Source organism: Ochotona princeps, chromosome 14, assembly GCF_030435755.1.
Source record: "Ochotona princeps isolate mOchPri1 chromosome 14, mOchPri1.hap1, whole genome shotgun sequence".
Taxonomy (NCBI): Eukaryota; Metazoa; Chordata; class Mammalia; order Lagomorpha; family Ochotonidae; genus Ochotona; species Ochotona princeps.
Genome location: NC_080845.1, coordinates 26,113,689 through 26,133,785, shown reverse-complemented (window position 1 = coordinate 26,133,785; position 20,097 = coordinate 26,113,689). Strand labels below are relative to the sequence as shown.

Genomic DNA, 20,097 nt, shown 5'->3' with positions numbered 1-20,097 from the left:
GAAACACAACACAAACCAAAGGGTAAAACGGTCAGATAATTACAGGAACAAATGTTCAAAAGCTCAAAACGGATTGCCTTAGTCATTTGGGCTGCTTTAACAGAATATATGAGAATCTATGAGACTATGAAGAACAGAAAATCATCTCTCACAGTTCTGAAGACTGGAAATCCAAGGATGCCAGAAGTGCTGGCCCACTAGCGTCCGTGAGGGTTGCTCTCCTTGCTTCCAACATGGCGCTTCCTTGCTGCAAACTGTGGGAGAACGCAGCTGAAACCGTGTAAGCCCACGTGCCAAACACCGCCTGAAGCTCCTTTTTAAAAAGGATCTCCATCCCATGCTAAACAAGGAGCCTCCTCAGTCCAATTTTGCAGTAAGAACCCCACCTGTTACTACTACTGCTCAGGCCATTAAGTCTCAACACCTGGATTTCAGAAGGCTCCCTGCAGCACGATGTTGAGAAGGTTTCTGAGGTTGAGTGTAAGCTCAGTAAGAATAGAAGCCAGATTTCATCAGTGATGTCTACGGTTCTCTAGAGAAATTAATCACTCTTGTCCCATGCATGATCATCCATAGTGGACTATTTCATACAATTCTCCAACTCTATCAAATCTTAGCACCATTAAGAAAAAATTAAAACAGTTTAAAATACCCCGTGTGGATCTGCACATTGGGTGTAGTCACTCAGGTGCCACTGTGATGCCCGTATGTCTTCTTAGAGAGCCAAGATTTGAGTCCCAGCTCCACTTCCAACTCCAGCTTCCTATTCGTGTGCAGCTTGAGACATTAAATGGTGGCTCAAGTAGTAAAATCCTGCTCTTCCATGATAAGACACCCGCTTCCCTCCCCAGCTCCTGTCTTCAGCTTGTCCCAGCCCCAGCTACCATAGGCATTCGAGGGAGGAGGAGATGATGGAAAAAAGTGGGAGATCTTTCTCTCTCTTTCTGCTTCTAAAATAAATAATTTAAAATTCTAATTTTCCTCAAAATGTGTATTTCAAATTACTTAGTCCAAACCAGCAGCACGTATATTATTTCATCTGCCATCTGAATGTCTTTTAGTTGTAATTAACCCAGCCTACTCTAGTTTGTTTTGTTTTGTTTTGTTTTCAGGCAATTAAGAGACCAGACTACTATACCATAGAATTAGGCTCAAAATGCATTTTTGTTAACTCATATTGCCATTAAATTTATTCTCCCATCACAATATTACTTACAAAGGGTTTGATTAAGTTCAGATTTAACAGTGTTGTACAGGAACTAGTCTTCCCTTTTGAAATAACAGTGTACTCTGGCACAGATAAACTACGATTCAATTTACAAAACTTCAAAATACATGCAAAATATTCAGACATACTTCAGATGCCTGTGTACCCTTACATTCCCATTCATCTCCTTCCAACAGGTTCAGGATGACCATGAACCTAAAGACCTCAACAGATTCTCTTACCACCGGATCCCTGCCTTATTCTCACACATGTTGTCCCCACAGCAGCCTCCTTGCCTACCCCACGGTCACCAGCATTTGCTCAGAGTTTACTTCTAGACTGGAAGAGGTGCTGTCTGAAGAATTTCTGTATTTCTCCCCAAGTGTGCTACTGGGCTTCTGCATGGGCAGCAGGTTTCCCTCCCCCAGAGAATGCGCTGGGAAGTGCCTTGGATTCTGGATGTGAAGCACAAAGGGGCATAGGGTGGCTCTAGGAGGTGGCCCATGCCTGGATATGCCAGCATCCTTCTATTGCTTCTTTCAAGGCTCTGCAACTGGGCCAGAGCATGCTCAGCGTATGCTTTGCTGTGGAGGCATTCATCATTCTCTCCGACAATGAACAGGATCCAACCACAGGCCTTTTCATCAGGGAGCAAGCTCTGCTGGTTCTGCTCACCCAAGGGGTTTCCAGGGCAGTAACGGAGGCGCATGGCTCCAGAGACATGGACCTGCACACACTCTCTAAACCAGCACCCGGGTGTGATAACCAGGTCCTTGTATCTGACTGGAATGTCAAGGACAGTACAGGGCCCACTGATGCAGACGGTGGCTACCACTTACTTCAGGTAGCAGGCCATCACCAATGCAATCTCTGCCCCTTTGCTCATGGACAGAACTTCAATCCCTGCCATTTAGAACTGGAGTATAAAACAAAGGGAACCCCTATTATGTACAGTCTTTTGAGCCAGAAAACCACATGATGAAGAGTCAAAGAATAAAGAATTCAGACACTCTAATCACCAACTTCCGTGACAGACAGAATAAAATTTACTCTCTTAGGCTTTGTTGTTTTGTGAGGGTGATACTAATCTCCTTGCAACAGTGTTACAAGGACCAAGTGAAACAATTAAAACCCAATTAAAAGTGGAGCTCTATCAATGCACACAGAGTTTAATGCACTTGCAACATTTGGCATCACAAGAGCAGAAGTTTGGCTTTCCAAACACTTCAAGTCTTTGTCTTCAGTTAGAAAAAAGAAATATGTTTCTCAGGCTATCTCAGTAAGCGCAAATCACATTTAAATAGTGCTTTATAGTTACAAAGACTTTGCATATATATTGACTCAAGGGCTAATCCTGAAGGCATTGAAGAGTACACCAAGACAAGGCTTGCACTTTCAATGATTCAACTGCATTACTTGGGCTAATCCAAAAGGCAGTAGCACATAAAAAAGGAATCGGAATTTTTTGGTAAGACTGAGGGGTAGAGGATGGCAAGAAATTTGAGAGGTAAGTGAAGAAAGCAATTGAAAGTGAAGAAATCAACCTAAATGGATAACCACAAATACAAGTTAACCTGATGTGTTTATACTTGTAATCAGTATCTTCTGTTATTGGGATCACCTGGAAAGTATGTATAATTAGAGCAATCTAAAATGCACTTTTTCAAATGTCTTTGAAGAGCCTGAGAACCCAAAAATCTGATACTGTAAAATGTTCCCAAGGAAACCCAATGTGCATCCATATTTGGAAACCATCCTTGTGAAGAACAGGTGCAAGAATGAGAAAAGAGAGCTGCAACTGGAGATAGAAAATTGATTAATAATGGGCCCCTGCTGGGTATAGTGGGTTAAACTGCTGTCTGTAGTCTCCCCAGGTCCAGACACCTCTACTTCAAAGCCAGCTCCCTGGTGACACATAAGGGAAAGCAGCAGCACATGGCCCTACGGGAGACCTGGATGAAACTCCGTCTTGGTTAGGCACAGCCTGACCATTTAGGAAGTGAACCAGAGAATACAAGATCTTTCATTTCTCAGGTTCTTGTTCTGACTTTCTCTCTGCCTCTTCTTTATGAGAGAATGAACTAAAGTAAAAGAGAGGCATAAAGGATTGGGACAGTATGATATACTGAGATTCATGACTATACCTAAAACACGTTGGGATTGGTTGATGTTTGGGGCAAAGGAGGAAAGAAACCAGGTAGGAAAAGATGACAAGCTGAATTTATTGAGTTAACCGTGCTAGGTACTTCCCATTTACTTTCTCAGTTGGTGCTTGCCATAGAAGAAGTGAGATTCAAGCAGTTTTAAAGACCAATCCAAGGTCACAAAGGCACCAGGGAACAGAGGTGGAATTTTCATCTGTTGAATCTAAGTCCAAATTCAAATTTTAGCAGTTGATCTCCTTCCTCTGTTATTGTCACAAATCATTAAATTGGAAGTGAAAAAAACTTGAAAACATTTTATTTAAGATTTAATTTCTTTTTGGAAAGTCTTTAAAAAGAGTCAAGTGCACTTGGGGAAACTACATTTCATCAACCTTGAAGATAAAGGTATCAAGGATGTTCCAGTAGCAAGCATATTCCTTGTCTCTTTGAGAAGAGTCAGAGTATGCGGGATTGCAGTGAGGAAGAAGTTACACATATTCAGAAGTCAAGACTTTTGGTGGTTGAAGGAAAAACATTGTCTTACTGTTTTTGTTAGTTGCTAGCTATTTTCTGACACATTGTTTTATCTAAATACACTGTCTCATCTAAGAACTGAGAATAATAATGATAGTACTTACAAGATTTTAGTGCTAAAAGGGATAGCCCATACAAAGTATTTAGCATAGAGACAACAATTAGACAATAAACATTACACTTTTAATATTTTTCTGTTGTGAGGATGGTCCATAGAAAGTAGCTGACATGTAAACATGCAAAATGCTAGGTAAATATGCTTTAACTTAATAGAATATCAACCCTGACTCTGGATTGCATGGCATCTATTCCTCTGTTTCTCTTTTTAAAATAAACATGATGTTTGACATAGATATCAAAGACTTCCTTAAGAGAATGAGATTGTAATGCAACTGATATTTAATTTCTGTAAAAATCTGTTATAACTTGTATTATTCCAGTCCTTTGCAAACTTCAATAACCTAAGAATCATCTGAGCATCTGACTGACATGCAGAAACTGATTCATGCACAGGGAATGGGATTTTGCAATGACTTCTGAAGACCTTGGGCCATGGATCATCCCTTCAATAGTTCAATGGTATTTATATAAGAATTCGAAAATGATCCTTCTTTCCAGATTCATCCCCTCACCTGACTGCTGGCATGTAGCTCTTCCTTTAGGCTGTTTTTCTATTGCCCCAGCTCTGAAGCTAACTAAAGAGCCAATGCAGCTAGGCAGATAATGCACTTGTCTGTTCTGCTGATAATACTGCCCTGGTTGTACATTTCAGCTCTAGTACTGGAGTTTTGCATTGTTCTGAGTCTGGGAACTCCTTGATATGGCTCACACCATGTAGAGATAATTGCTGTTCCTTGAAAATGTGTCAAACCAGAAGATTCTTGATTTACAATGACTGATAAAAACTATTGTACAATTTATAAGCCATTCAAATACAAAGAATTTTAACTTTTTTCCATTGTAAATACCCATGTCAATTTGTATTCTCTCCTAAGTGCCAGTACTAATCACTCATCAATTCAAAATCTTATAAGATAGATGCTATCATTCTCATTTTAATATGAATTATGCCATCCCTTATCCTGCAGATTGTAAAACACAGCATACATTTGTGGGATTCCCCCCACCCTATATTATAACAAGGTAAAATGAGAAGTATTTTAAATACCTTGCGACAAGCTAGTAGAAAATTGGCAGCTTCCTCAAAATATTCCAAGTCTACCTCCAGCAGTTTGTCAGGCAGGTCTGTATAGGCAAAATATGCTAATGTCAGCACTGCAAAGCCATGTGCAGTCAGAAGATTGGCCCGAAATTCCACCAGATCCCCAATAAGCCCAAACAAATCAATAACTCCTGGGAACGAGGCTTCTCCTGAAAGCAACAGAGAGGAAACAAGGAGATCAGAACAAATGAAAAGAGGATTAGGGATATAGCAGTGAAAGTACAGGCTAAGCAAAATTAATTCATCTCACTCAGATATCTTGCACGTTAGTTTTAAAATGATTATGGACAATACTGTTTCTCAAACCATCTTGTATCATTTGCTTTACTTCAATTTCCATCAACTACTTTTTCTAAATCACCAAAGACTGATCTCACCCGGAGGGAGAAAAAAGGTTCCTCGCACTCGACCCTCTCTGATCTGCTTCCTTGCTACTCTAGGATCTGAGAACAAACGCTGTACAACCTGACTGGCCCTGGGACCAACTGTGGCTGACTCCCGGTAGCAAACTATGTCATACAGGGCCAGAGTGACGCGAAAGGACCTATCCATCACATCCTGTTTGAGCAGCCTCGTTAGCCCTGTAGAAGGCTCTGGACTGGAACAGATTCCCCTTCTCATCTTTCATCGAGGAAGCCTTGATGGTCACCACCTGGGATGGCGGCAGCCTGTAATTCAGATGTGCAACTGCTCATCCCCAAGGGCCTTTGCTGAGTTGGCTGTCAGTTGGATCGTTGGCAATTAGCAAGGGGGCCAGGTGGCGTATCCTGCCCTGCTCTGGTGGAGGCTTTGAGCGGGAAACTTAAATTCCACAGAAAAGTCAAGGCGGGGCTTATGTTAGATGTGGTTACAATAAATTTCAGAGCCTTTGCATCTACTACACAGAACTTCTTAAGAAAACAGAAGGAGAAATACACAAAGTACCCACTGTTCTCATTTTACAGATAAGGGAAAAAACATGGGTAAATTGACAGGCTCTAAATGTCAGAGTAAGTTGGTAATAGAACTGGAAATTCAAGCTAGATCTAGTACCAAAGCTTCCTGTTTTATTCATTCCAACACTGTAGTAAATCTTAGTTTTGTCTAGATGGGTCTGTAATTTTTCAATTTATATAATACTTTATACGACCTATTTCACAGATTATTTGTTAGGATCCATGGAGGATAATACATGATAAAAAGGCTCTGAAATAGTAGTGCTTTCTATTCCCTGCACCTGTGTTGTTAGAGTTCCATAAATAAGCACTCTTGTATAGTTCCTGCTGTTGTTTTCTTTCCAGTCCTTAATCTCTGCTACTGTTAGGCCTCCAGCTTTTTGCATTTTCCTTATTTTCAGTTTTTGTTATTTTTAAGGTGAAGTCAAGTTTTAGCTTCTCATTTTACTTTTAGGTCTTGCTATAAGAGTGATAAATGCCAATGCTGTATGTTGTAATGTATGTAGTGGTGTATATTTGCTGGTCCAATTTGTACTAGGCTGCGTAACAGTGGAAACTTGGTGTATCTTTCATGCTTGCCTCCCCTCAATCCTTCCTTCCCTTCTTTCTTATACTTAATTCCTTAAAGGATTTGAATCTATTACATACAAAAATTTTAAAATAAACTTAAAATTGGTTATGTGAAAATATGAACTGAAATCGTATGCATTAGATAAAGAAAACTTGGAATATGAAAATCTAAGCATTTTGTGAACTGTATGTTTGGTATGTACTGGTGATCAAAGGAACAATGTCTGCCTTATCAGTTCTGTTATTCGAATTATTCTCACAGAAAAAAAAGGTGTCCCTTCCGTAGCAGAAATGAAAAGGTGATGCCTTTCCAGAAAGACCTGAATTATAAGAGTTTCTTTTTCTTGACATATGCATGCATTATGGTTTTCTGTCTGCCCAGAAATTGTGATACTGGATATCTTTGTCATAAAAGCTTGGTTCTCCATGATATCCTTAATTTCATTTTAAAAGAAGATGTGGGCATTGGATTTAGATTTGTGAGCAGAAAGACTGATATAGAAAATCAGCTGTAGGCATACAACGGCAAGAAAAGGTTGCTGATGCCCAATTCTCCATTGCAGAGTGGGAATCATTGGACATAGTAAAGAGCAAGGGAAAATATCACTTTGCACTTACTTTATAGTAATTACTATAGTAATTGGTTCTCCTTAATATTAAGATAATTATTGACAGAAGACAGTGGCATCAATTTGAAATTCAAAGGATTTTCACTCATGTTAGGATGGGACAAGTGATACTGATAAAAGCATTTGGGGATGGGGCAGATATTTGGCAGAGTGGGTAAAGAGCCATTCAGGCATTTGGCACAATAGTTAAGGAACCATATTTCAGAGCCTGGGTTGGAGTCATGGCTCCACTCATGATTCCATCTTCCTTTTACTGTGAACCTTGAGAAGCATTAGGTAGTGACTCAAGTGGTTAGGTCCCTACCACTCATGTGGGAGACCTGGATGGAGTTCCAGGCTCCTGGTCTCAAACTGGCCTATGCCTGGCTGTTGTGCACTTTTGAGTAGACTGGTGGATGCAGGATCTCTGTCTCCATGCCTTTAAAAAAAGGGAAATAAAGAAAGAAAGAAAGAAAAAATATAAAGCTTCTGTGCCCCCAGCATCATTATTTATTTCACAGACAGAATCGCAGAGAGAAGGAAAAACAGAGAGATCACTTACCTGTTGGTTCACTCCCCAAACGGCTACAATGGCCAGAGCTTGGCTAGTCCAAAGCCAGGTGATCAGAACTTCATCCAGGTCTCCAACGTGGGTGGTAGAGTCCAAGAACTTGGGGCATCCTCCACTGCTTTTCCATACCATCAGCAGGGAGTTAGATTGGAAGTAGAGCAGCTGGGATTTGGATGAGCATTTATATGGGATGCTGGTGTTGTAGGCAGAGGATTGGCCTACTATGTCACTGTGCTCGTCCCAATTTCTTTTTTTAAGCCATTGATCTGTTGTTCCCTCTGCCCATAAAAAGAGAAAAAGAGATCATTAAGAAGGCATAATTGATTATTTCTCTTGTTGCTATTATTCTCCTTTTAAAAACTTCTAAACAATGTATTCACCTAGCACAAATTTGAATTTATAGCTAATAAATTTAAATTGCTCATAATAATCACTCGCCATCTGATATTCAATCTTTTCTTCCTGTAGGAAGCCTTGCAGTTGGGACAGATGGAGTGAGGGTGTGATTAGCACTGCTCCTCAGTTAGCAAAGCTACAAGGAGTTTCTGGCTCTGTGGCAAGGCCCAGCAGAATGTCTCTAATCACCTCATTGCTGCCTCACCCCATTGTATGGCCACTTAATCACCTAATATTTCATAGAATTCTCCTGAGGATGTTGTTGCTTTTCTGCAAATGTAAAATGATTCCTGCAACTGGTATAACACCTCAAACTGATCAATCATGTTATGGTAAAAGGTTAAACAGCTAAAAGCACACAGTAGCACAAATTGAACCTATATTGTTCTCAAATGTCTTATTGTGTGCCTGTTTGACCTGGAAGTTACTCTAAGATGCATGATGTCCTTCATAAGAAATGGTTTGATAATATCTTGGAGCAGTGGGCAATCATGGAGGTACAAAGGGTTTGTATACCGTGCAGCCTTGAGCTGTCACAACACATGAAATGATGCATTTTGGTTTCTCACCACAGAAAGCAGAAAGTATAGGGGGCATCTTCTATAGGGAGGCGAATGTGAACCCCCAAAGAAAAATGTTTTAAAACTTCTACCTTATACTGGTACTTATATTTAGGGAAAGAAAATAGTTTGAAAAGATAAATGAAGTCTTTTATAAAGACCCTCCATTCATAGCTGCCCTGATCCTTTTCACTGCCCTTCAACAAAAGAACAAAAAACAACTGTTTGGTACTAAGTGAAGGTGAAGGTATTTAGTATATGACTGATTATAAGATTTAATAAAGAATCTATGATATATGACTTTATAAATTCTTTTCATTTATGAACTTTCTTTTTAGTTCTGTACTTTTGATATTCTAATTAATATTAGTTTTAGTTTAGTGAAAATTGATTTTGGATTTAAGTAAACCACCTGTCATTATGTAACTGCATGTGCTGCCAACTGTGGAGTTCCTGGCTTCAGCCGGGTGACTGCAGGTTTGAATGAGTAATGGTCTGCTGAAAATGTTTTCTTTGAGGTAAAATAATAATAATGATTTTTAGTATTGTTTTTGTGTTCTCTTAACCATGAAGTAAAAATGAAACAATTGGATGTTTGCGCAAAAGCTTGTGATGATTTCCATAAAAATAAAGAAGGCAGCTTTTTTGAGTTGTCCATTATGAGCATCATGCCACAATGGCCCACATCTCTCCTTCTTTCTCACTGATTCACACACCCTTTCTGAGTTCCGAACTCGACTGGAGCTGGTCTCCAGCATCCTCCCATGTGAACTCCTCATAGATAATAACTGCATTACAAACTTCAAGGGTATTCTTGACACTCCTATAGCAAGATACACAATGATATGCTTGGGTGTTACACAAGTCTCACAGCAGCAAAAGAAACAAACAAACAAAAAAACCCCACCAAAACTGTTATAGAAGTAAATCCTTTTGCATGTAGTTCTTCCACAAATATAAAATGTTGGGGTGTCTTCCCAAGCCATCTTTCCCCTTTTCCTGAGAATTGTTCCCTTAAGCCCAGGAGCTGTGGACACTCAGGAGCTACGTTTTTATGTTTGTGCAACTGTGAAGCCATTGCTGATTGATAACAGCTGGATATCCAATGTAGCTTGAAAAGTACCTTGGATGTACCCTGGAAGTTCTCCCTTTGCCAGTTTAGAACTGAGTGCCAGTGGGGTCAGCACCATGGTGTAAAAAGGAATGCCATAGCCTATGGTGCTGACATCCCAAATGGGCACCAGTTCAAGTTTGTGCTGTTCCACTTCTGATCCAGCTCCCTACTAATGCAGCTGGGACAGCAATGGAAGATGGTCCGAGTGCTTGAGCCTCTGCCTCCCACATGAACCTTGAAGTTCCTGAACCGTGGCTTCTGACCAGCCCAACTATGGCCATTACAGCCATCTGGGGAGTGAGCCAGTGGACAGAAGCTCCTTGTCTGTCTGTCTATCTATCCATCCATCCATCTCTAGCTAGCTATTCTCTCTCTCTCTCTCTCTCTCTCTCTCTCAGTTAAATGCAATGAGTTAAGGTACTGAGAAAAACCTAATAATGCAATTGAAAATCAGAGGGAAATTTGCAGTCTCAAAAATCAATTTTAGCAGCTGCCTGCAGCACTGGCATCCTACATGAGCACTGGTTTTAGTCTCAGCTGCTCTACTTCTGATCCAGCTCCCCACTTATGGACTGAGAAAGCTTTGGGCATAATTCAAGTCTTTAAGCCTCTGCATCCATGTGGGAGACCCAATGGAAGCCTGGTTCCTGGCTCTGGATCGCATCAGCTCTGGTTGTTGTGGCCATATGAGGAATGAACTAGCAAACGGAAGACATCTCCCTCTGTCTTTTCTCTTTGTAAATCTTTTTAAAGATGTTTTTTATATATTGTCACTCAGTTGAGCCCCACACTTTGCCATTTATGTAAATATTATACTACAAATTATAGATATTGTAAGAGTGCTGTTATTTAGTATATGGCTTTGTTCTATAATCTAGTAGCCATTTGCATTTTATAAAAATGTCTGATAATCCACCAGGATGAAAATATTCCGTTTTGTAAAGATTGATTTATTAAATGGGGGCTGGTCCAGTGCCTCAACATTTTGGAATTTAAAGAGATAGAAATTCTGACTCCATTATTCTCTATCAGTATGACTGATGTCACATAAATTACTTATTTTTCCTTAAAATAAGTCATCTGAGTTGCAATTTAGAAGTGATGGTATAAACTATATAAAAGCAACATATAAGCCTTAGATATAAATGATTGATTTTGAACTCACAAAGAGACTAGGTTGTTTGTGAGAACATGGTGGCATTTTGTTTGACTCCTTTCACTCTGGGTCAGAGCACTTTCGCAGATCTAATCCCATCACTGTGACTCATGCCCAGAATGAGATCCAAGGATAGGAGGGTAGAAGGTGAGTGCAGTAGAAACAAAGTGTTGTCTGTAGTAAGACTCTAGGAGATGCACAGGAAAGAATGGACAGTCATGATGCTTTAGCACTTGGATGATAAAGTGAGGTACAAGTTCAACTTGCACAGAGCCAGTAAAGAAGCCTATTTTGCTGCCCAAAATGGAAGACATCAGGAAACTTGGTGCTCTGTGCACTCTCTAAGCATGTACCAAACAGGAAGTGAGGATGTTGATGGAGCACCTGACAGTAAGAAGGGAGGTATTACCAGTTGTCAGTAGCAGGTGTGAGGCATGCACAATGATCCAAAGCTAAGAGAAAACATCTCAGCTTTAGTCATAAAACCAAAGAGGGCCTTAAGCAGATAAAACAAAAGACAGAAAATGAATTATCAGAATCACAGGAGCAGATATAATCTGTCCATTAACATTTCTCTCAAATTTCCCAAAATAGCTGTCAGGAACATTTTCAGCAAAACCGATATTCCACATTATCCAGAAGGACAAAGAGCCATAAAATAGTTTACTTGTACAAAGTGCTTGATATATACTAGAGTTCAGTGACTGTTGAAAAATTTAGAGCACTGGACACCCTGTCATTAAATAATTATTTAATTATGTTAAATAAGCCTATGTTTTACTTGAACATTTAGCAGCATTTTGAAAAATTACAGAACAACATAAGTAGTTAGAAGTGTGTATTTTTGCATAACTAAGTTAAAATATATGCACATGCAAACTGCAGAGAAACACTTCTGCATTTACCTGTGACTGTCAGCAACCTTCCTTAACTACTATGGGATACAGTTTTATAAAACAATAAAGATGTCTGTAAATTTGTCAGCACATAAATTCATGGCAGGAACCCTATGTTACTACTAGGATATCAGTTCCATGTTCATTCAACCATAATTCACTAAGTGCTCATTATTTCAAAAAAAATGTAATAACTAGGGCCCTGTTTCTGATCAATAGATTCACAGTTTAGTCGAGAGATTAGCCAAATAGAGTCTTCAGATCAAATTTAATCTGCTATATGTTTAAATAAAGTTTCCATTTGTGTATCGTTTGTGGCTGCTTTCACATTCACAACAGCAACTGACAGTTGCAATAGAGTTCCTATAGCACACATGACAGTCAATTCTATGTGCCACTCAGCTAGGCATAAACCAGTCCAATACCATGAAGTTATGTTTTAAGATATACCTAATATCTAAATCAGTCAGTTTCCAATAAGGTAGAAGGAAGAAAGCATTCTGCCACTCAATTCTCTTTGGACAGAAGCAGCACTTGCAATTCTTTCCTAAATGTTCATCTCAATCTACACTATAACCCAAAGGAGTAAAAACAAACAAAAAAATACCTAGTCCTTAACCATAAGTCACTTTTTGCTTTCACTATACTATAGAAAACTCTCATTTAATGATTACTTCAATGCTTAAAGCTAGTTATTTTCCTCCAGTGAACGTTTTATTCAGAAAATTCTGTTTGTTCGCCAGTCATCAGCACGACGTAAGAAATGAAACATGCTTTATTATTACTTTTCGCTAATGTATTAATATTGTTGATCTAAACTCTCTATTCCTGGCCATGAAATCCAAGTAAATAAAGGTGGTGTGTTCATAGATATAAGCTTCAGCTAAAAGTAACTATCATTTGAAAATGATTGATTTCCCTAAAACTAGTAAATATAGAAGCTGAAATATTCCTCATTCTACCAAGAGAAAAAGTGTGTAAATATATCACTAAAAACTTCTTTCAATCTTCCAGGGAACAGAATTCACTAGCCTGTATGGTTAAAAAAAAAAAAAAAAAAAGTGTAACAAACAAAATCCTAGGCTAAGTGACTGGGTTCTGCCACCAACTCATTATGGGTTTTTTTTTTTTTTTTTGAGCCTCTATCATTTATCTGTAAAAATGAGGAGGCTGCTGTAGTTAGTATTTCACAATGTTAGTCATTAAATACCTGTTAAGTAATGGTTGTTAATTTCCTTTTCCTTGCGACCCCTTTCAGGAGATAGGGACCCCAGGGCTTTGGTCCCAGGTGTTTACAGTGTGCCTTTTCTGGGACACTTCTTTATTTTCATGTCCAGCCAGTGGCTTGGTGTCCTCACAGCGAACTTGTTTATCCTGGCAGTCACCCGCATGGCTCTGCCTGACCTGTGTCCAGTCCATTCCTGCTGAGACAGCTGCTGCACAGCCAGAGCCCAATCAGGAGGACACTGGAGTCTGGGTGTGGGGATCTGGGGACACGGATGAGGCAGCTCAGGAAACGTGCAACAGAGCAGTGCACAACTTCCAGATCCCAGAGACGAGTCGGGGGAGCAAGCTGAGACCCTCAGGCTCAGCCAGTGAGACAGACAAGGACCTGTGACTAAAGGCAAAAGTGGGGTCCTGAGTGTCTCTCCCAGGGCGTTCTGATGGATGGGTTTGGAGCAAGCAGGAGGAGTTTCTCAGCATCTCACTGTAGCTGACCAGCGCTCATCACTGTGGCCTATCTGCCGAGTCCACTAATGTGAAAGGGATCAATGGGCTGGTCAAACATTCTACCTTTTGCTGTCCTGTAGAGACAAGTGACTGTATAAAGCAGCGTCTGAATCTATCACATTGAGGAACAGTGAGGAGGCAGGGAACCAGGAACTAGATAGGACGATTCAACCTTTCCAGTATGAAAAAGTCCAGATTGTATTCAAAATGTATGTTAAGGCAACGTAAAATGATAGAATTCTCTACAGTAGCACCTTCATGATTTGTTCTGCATCTGTATTCTAATGGTCCATTAATTGGAAAACAAGAATAATCTTTATCAGTAACTTTGCAATGCGTACACATTCCTGGTAATTATTTTATGCTTTCTTTGAAGTTTTCTTACATTAAGGCAAGTGCCAGGGCTTACTGCCCTAAGGAAGAACTCAATGGTTTCTAGAAAGAAGATCCAGGTTTTGTCAAGGTGGAAACGCATTATAAAAACACTAGAAGTCCCAGAGGAAGATTTTTTTTTTTTGGTCCTATTTCCTACTAAGAATTCTACAAGGCAGAGTAAAAGGCGTCATTGTACTGTTAGGCCTGGAGAGATGCACAGTGCTTATACTGATCTCTCTTTGCTTTCCTGTTGTTAAAAAGGGATCTAGACATGTCCACACACTTACAGCAGTAGACATAAAAGGCAGCTGAGAGCTGAGGGCCTGTGTCTCTTAGGGCACAAAAAAGGCCAAGACTGAAGCAGAGAACATGCAGACAGCAAAAGCCAAGGGGAACCTTGCTTAACCACAGGGTGTTAAGCTAACGTTAGCAGTTGGCCTTGATTGTGCAAAAACGATGAACTCTGAGTTATGTACATTGTGTACTTGGACACAAGGTGTCAAGGTCACCCACACACTGAGAACACTCACAAGCTCCATTCGCGCACAGACGCCATTTGGATAATGCAGTGGAGGATATCTTTTCAAGGAGATAAGCATTTCTACTAGTGTCAATTTGACTAAACTGAATTTGACTAAATATTTTCTTGAAAATGGGTTATATTAAAGCCATTTTTTAAGACAATCTATTTTACCTTGAAATATCATTTGTAGGGCAGGTTTGTAAGAGGCATATTCTTTTAACTTTTCTTTACTGTGGAAGAATTTTATTTCATTGTCAAAGACAAAAGAAAGCTTTGCTGGATATGTTATCCTGGGCCAACAATTTTTTTTTCTTTTAGAATCTGGAATATGTCACTCCATTCTCTTCTTGACTGTACAGTTTCCTGTGAGAGATCTCCTGTGAGCTTAATTGGCATTCCTTTATATGTCAATTTTTTTTCATGTGCACATTTAAAGATCTTTTCCTTATGTTCGATTGAAGAGAGCTTGATGATCACTTGTCTTGGTGAAGATTGCTTTGGATCAGGTCTATTGGGAGTTATGTGCCCCTCCTGGATCTTGTTTCCCATTTCTTTCTCTAGGTTAGGGAAATTTTCCCTTACTATTTCATTAAATATATCTTGTAAAATCAATTTCTCTTTCTGCACCTTCTGGGACTCCCATAACTCTTACATTAGGCCTCTTAATAGTGTTTTTCAATTCTTGAATACTTTTTTTGGCCTGATCCAGCTCTGCTTCCAGCTTTTTGTTTATTTCCCCATGGTGACAGGAAATATTTTCCAATCCTGAGATTCTTTCTTCTGCTTGCTTCATTCTATTTTTGAGACTTTTCACTATACTTTTAATTCGCTCTACTCTGTTCCTAATTTCTGTTATATCAGCCTTGATTTGCTTCCTTGTTGCTACCAAAGGCAAATGTGAAGAACATCCCAGCAAAATGACAACAGAAGACTATATCAATGAACAACCCATTCCTAAAATGACAAGACCAAATTACCACCCATACATATTAACCCTGAGTGTAAACGGCTTAAGCTCAATCAAATGTCATAGATTAGACTGGATTAAAAAACAAAACCCATCCACTTATTGCCTACAGGAGACACATTTCACCAACAAAAATCAGCGGAAACTATATCTCATGGATTTTGATTTTGTTAGTTTCATCTCTTCAAAGCAGTTTCTTCTGATTAATCAGTGACTCATAGATCATACAGTAGCATCATTTTCTGCAGGAAGGTTCTTGATCTTCTTTTTCATTTCTTCAGTAACACATCATCATTCAGTAGCATGTTATTTAACTTCATGGTGTGGTTAATTTCTTTTTTCTTCCTGATGTTGATTTTGTTTTGTGGCTTTTCATTTAAGGGGATGTATAGTAGCTGTGTAATGGAGATTGTCATATCTAGTAGCATGTTGTTTAACTTCATGGCATTGTAAATTTCTATTTTTCTTCCTATTGTTGATTTTGTACTGTGACTTTTCATTTAAGGGGATGTACAGTAACTGTGAAATGGAGACTAACATATCCAGATGTGAGGATACAATGTAGTATGCATCTCAACTTCCAGACAAAGATGGACTCCCAATGAAACTGTTTACTATATCTTGACAATAGGATGCTGGACTTTGCCATTGTCCATGCCCGCAAAGATGGACATATGACTGTGTATGAAGAACTACACTTTAGTAATGATATAGAGGAACTAGGTGAGGGGGTTGGGGAGGAGATAAGGGAAATCCCAGGGCCTATGAAACTGTATCATAAAATGATAATAATAATAATAAATTTTAAAATCTATTTTATTTAATAATCAATAGATTTAATATTTAAATCAATTTTATTCGTTTGAAAGGCAGAATTACAGTGGAGGGGAAAGGGAGTGATCCTCCCTCAGCTAATTTATTCCCCAAATGGCACAATGGCTGCGTTGGGCCAATCGGGCACGTAGCATCATGCATTTCCCATGTGGGTGCAGGGGGCCAAGTGCTTGGACCATCTCCTGCTGTTCCCAAGTCAGTTTAGCAGGAGGCTAGATTAGAAGTGAAGTAGCTACAAGTGGAGGCCTAATCTATTATACTACTGTAACAGTCCTGAACAGGAGGCCTGAAAGAGCTTCTTTATGTTTCCCCATCTCACACACACAGGCATCATTGGAAGCAGGTGTTTAGAAGGATGCCTGTTCTATTACAGGAAAATAAAGTATGATTTTTGTATATCAGAGTTGTGATGAGTAAATATGCATTCATATATTTAATTAGTATTTTATTGTATTTCCTTTTAATTCTAACTTCATCTTAAAAGTGAAATCATGGGGCCCAGAGCGATAGCATAGTGGTTGAAGTCCTCGCCTTGAATGCCGGGATTCCATATGGGCACCGGTTCTAGTCCCAGTGCCCTGCTTCCCATCTAACTCCCTGCTTGTGGCCTGGGAATGCAGTCGAAGACGGCCCAAAGCCTTGGGACCCTGCACCCGCGTGGGAGACCCAGAAGAGTTCCTGGCTCCTGGCTTTGGATTGGCTCAGCTCCAGCCATTGCAGCTGCTTGGGGAGTGAATCATCGGATGGAAGATCTTCCTCTCTGTCTCTCCTCCTCTTTGTATATCAGATTTTGCAATTAAAATAAAATAGATCTTTTAAAAAAGTGAAATCATGCATCTGACAAGATCCAGTTGTTATGCTGTATCCTGAATGATTCTCTAATAAAATGTCAGTCATAAACTGTCCCAGGTATGAAGAATCACAAATGTATGACAAAGAAGCATAATGTGAACTCCTGGATGGGATTTGGGAACAGAAAAGGGACTTTAGGAGAAGATTAAGAAAATCTGATTAAGGTGTGTACTTTATGTAATAATAATGATTATACATGAAATAATAATGATTATACATAAATAATATGCACCCATTATTTATGGCAAAGTGACAAACATGTAAGATATAATAACCAAGAAACTGGATTTGGGATATATGAGAAATCCTTGTACTATTGACTCAGATTTCTATAAATCTAAAACTAAAATATGTGCTAAATATAAAACCTAAATTTAGATTTCTACTTTGAAATCAGAAATTTACTGAAAAGGCTTCTGCTACAATCCATTAAATTTGAAATTGTATATGAAATCAATTATAACAGTCCTCCACAAATTCAGATACCCAGGGACAGGAGTTAGGGCACAGTTGGTTAAACTACTGTTCAGGATAACTTCATCCCATATCAGAGTGCACATTTAAGTCCTGATTACCCATTTCCAACCCAGCTTCCTGCTAATGCAACTTTGGAGATAGAAAAAAAATGACTCAAGTGCTTGGACACCTGTAACTCATGTGAGAGAACAAGATGGAATTCCCAAATTGTGGCTTCAGCCTGGCCCAGCTCCAACCTGTTGCAGGTTTGGGGGAAGCAAACCAGCAGGTAGAAGATACCCTCTCCTTCTCCTATCCTTTCCCCTTCCATGTCCCTCTCCTTCTCAAGCTCTGCCTTTCAAGTAAATGAAAAAAGTAATAAACATTTCAAATAAATTAAATAACAGATACTGCTTCAGCTTTAGTGATAGCTAAATAACTCCTACACGACCTTCCTTCTGCTGTGAATCCTGGAGAAAATAAAGCTCTCAATGAGCTAGGACAAACAAGTAAATAATGGTGAAGAAGAAATTCAGCAAGTAGTGAAGGCACCCAGTTTATTTACAGTTTTCCTTGGAATTTTTGCCAGAGGGCAGATACCAATGTGTTCTGTGTACAACTTTGGGGATTGCCAAGCCAAGAACACAGGAAACTGAGCTGTGATGTGTCTTTCCTGTACCATGGGACAGGACGCATTTGAATATTGACACCCCACAGCATCAGATGAGAAAGTCATCTCTATGTCTGGGAGATGCTGGGGCTTCATTTACACAAGTGGTGGTTCAGCAATCAAGTTTACTGGAGTCATGGGGAGGCTGGACTTAGTCCCTACCTCCGACGTTTGCTGACTTGCTGGCTAAGCCCTCAGCAGCTAGCCAACACATGCCACAATGCTGTGTGTGAATGGTCCCCTTTAAAATCAATGAGCAAAATCCTGCACTTGGATTGTCCTTTTCATTCTCAAATTCTGTGATATGGATCACTCAACAGCACTTCATGAATTGTTTTCAAGTGCCTTTCTTAACTGAATGCTGCCTTAATTAACCCTTAAGTCGATAAAGTATGTAAAAACATTTTTAAAAATGAATCAAATGTACGTAGACATCTCTAGTCTTCCTGGTGTTAGTAACCAGAGGGTAGGGGCAGAAGTTTTGGGACGGTGGTTGAAGTCACTGCTTGGGATGCCTGGATGCCATGTCAGAGTGTCAACTGGAGTCCCAGGTTTCTGCTGATGTGCTTGGGAAGGAATCAGATGATTGCCCAAGGATTTGGTCCCTACCACCCACATAAAAGATGTGATGGAGCTGCAGGATCCTGACTTTAGACTGGCCCAGCCCTGGTTGTTGTTGGCATTTGGAGAGTAAATCCATGCAGCTTTTTTTCCCTAACATACATTGTATATATAAACATTTTAAAAATTCTTTGCAGTTTACATTAAATATTTTAATTTTCCTGACATACAAAATAGTCAAAAAAGAAAACCACTGGTTGGAAATATCAACTAAACCATAGATAAGACATAAAATTAAAGTTCTGATTGTCTTAAAATACTTATTCAGGTTAGTGCTACAACACTTTCAACAAAGAAAAAAGTTCTATTCTAATTAAACTATTAAAGAAAAAAAAATATTAATTCTTCCTGTGAAATAAGTGCAGAATTAGTTAATACCTGACGAAAAGAAGTCACACAAAATACAAAAACCACATTTCAACTGCATTTATTAATGTTAAGAATACATCATAATGAGGTTTAGTTCACTACTAAAATTGCTTCACTATTTGCTATTAAACTAATTTATTTTTTATAGCTCTCCAGAGAAAAAATACAGAAGCATTTCTAGTGATGCTGAAAAAGTATTTAAAAAAAACTGAAAACATTCCTGGTTAAAAAAAAATCTATAAATTATGTCTCACGGGAAACATATCAGACACTGACATCGGACCTTGAAGTCAGAGACATTCTTTCTAAAGTCTGTGACAAGAAAAAAGAACATCATATCCATTATGACAACTAATACGTAAAATTTTAAAAGAGATATTGTTGATCCAATTATATGGTCATCATAGTGAGAGTTCTAACTGACCAGGCCTATAAATGTGACCAGTTCAATGGGAGAGTAGGGAAGCTGTTAATATTTCAACCGCATGGTATAGTTTTACTTTAAGCAGATGGACTGCCAAGAGCAGAAGGAGATGGGGTCAGGCAGATGGAAGTGAATGTCCTTACGTTACTTCTATTCCTCTAAGTCCTCCCTGGCTTCTCGTCACATCTATAACATTTCCAAAACGCATTTCCACTGGCTCATCCTTCACCTCAGTCATCCATTAGTTGCTTTCTGCCTCTCTTTGTCACAGTTCAGTAGTTCAGGAATATTTGGGCTATGATTTGCCTTTTAGAAAAAAAATTTCACGTTTTATCTTCAACAATGTTATTTAAATTAAGCTA

General features: G+C 39.2%; 1 pseudogene; it reads right to left on the bottom strand.

Moving 5' to 3' along the window:
* Positions 1-1,528: 1,528 nt before the first annotated feature.
* LOC101531496 (acyl-coenzyme A amino acid N-acyltransferase 2-like) lies at positions 1,529-5,848 on the bottom strand (annotated as a pseudogene).
* Positions 5,849-20,097: the final 14,249 nt, after the last annotated feature.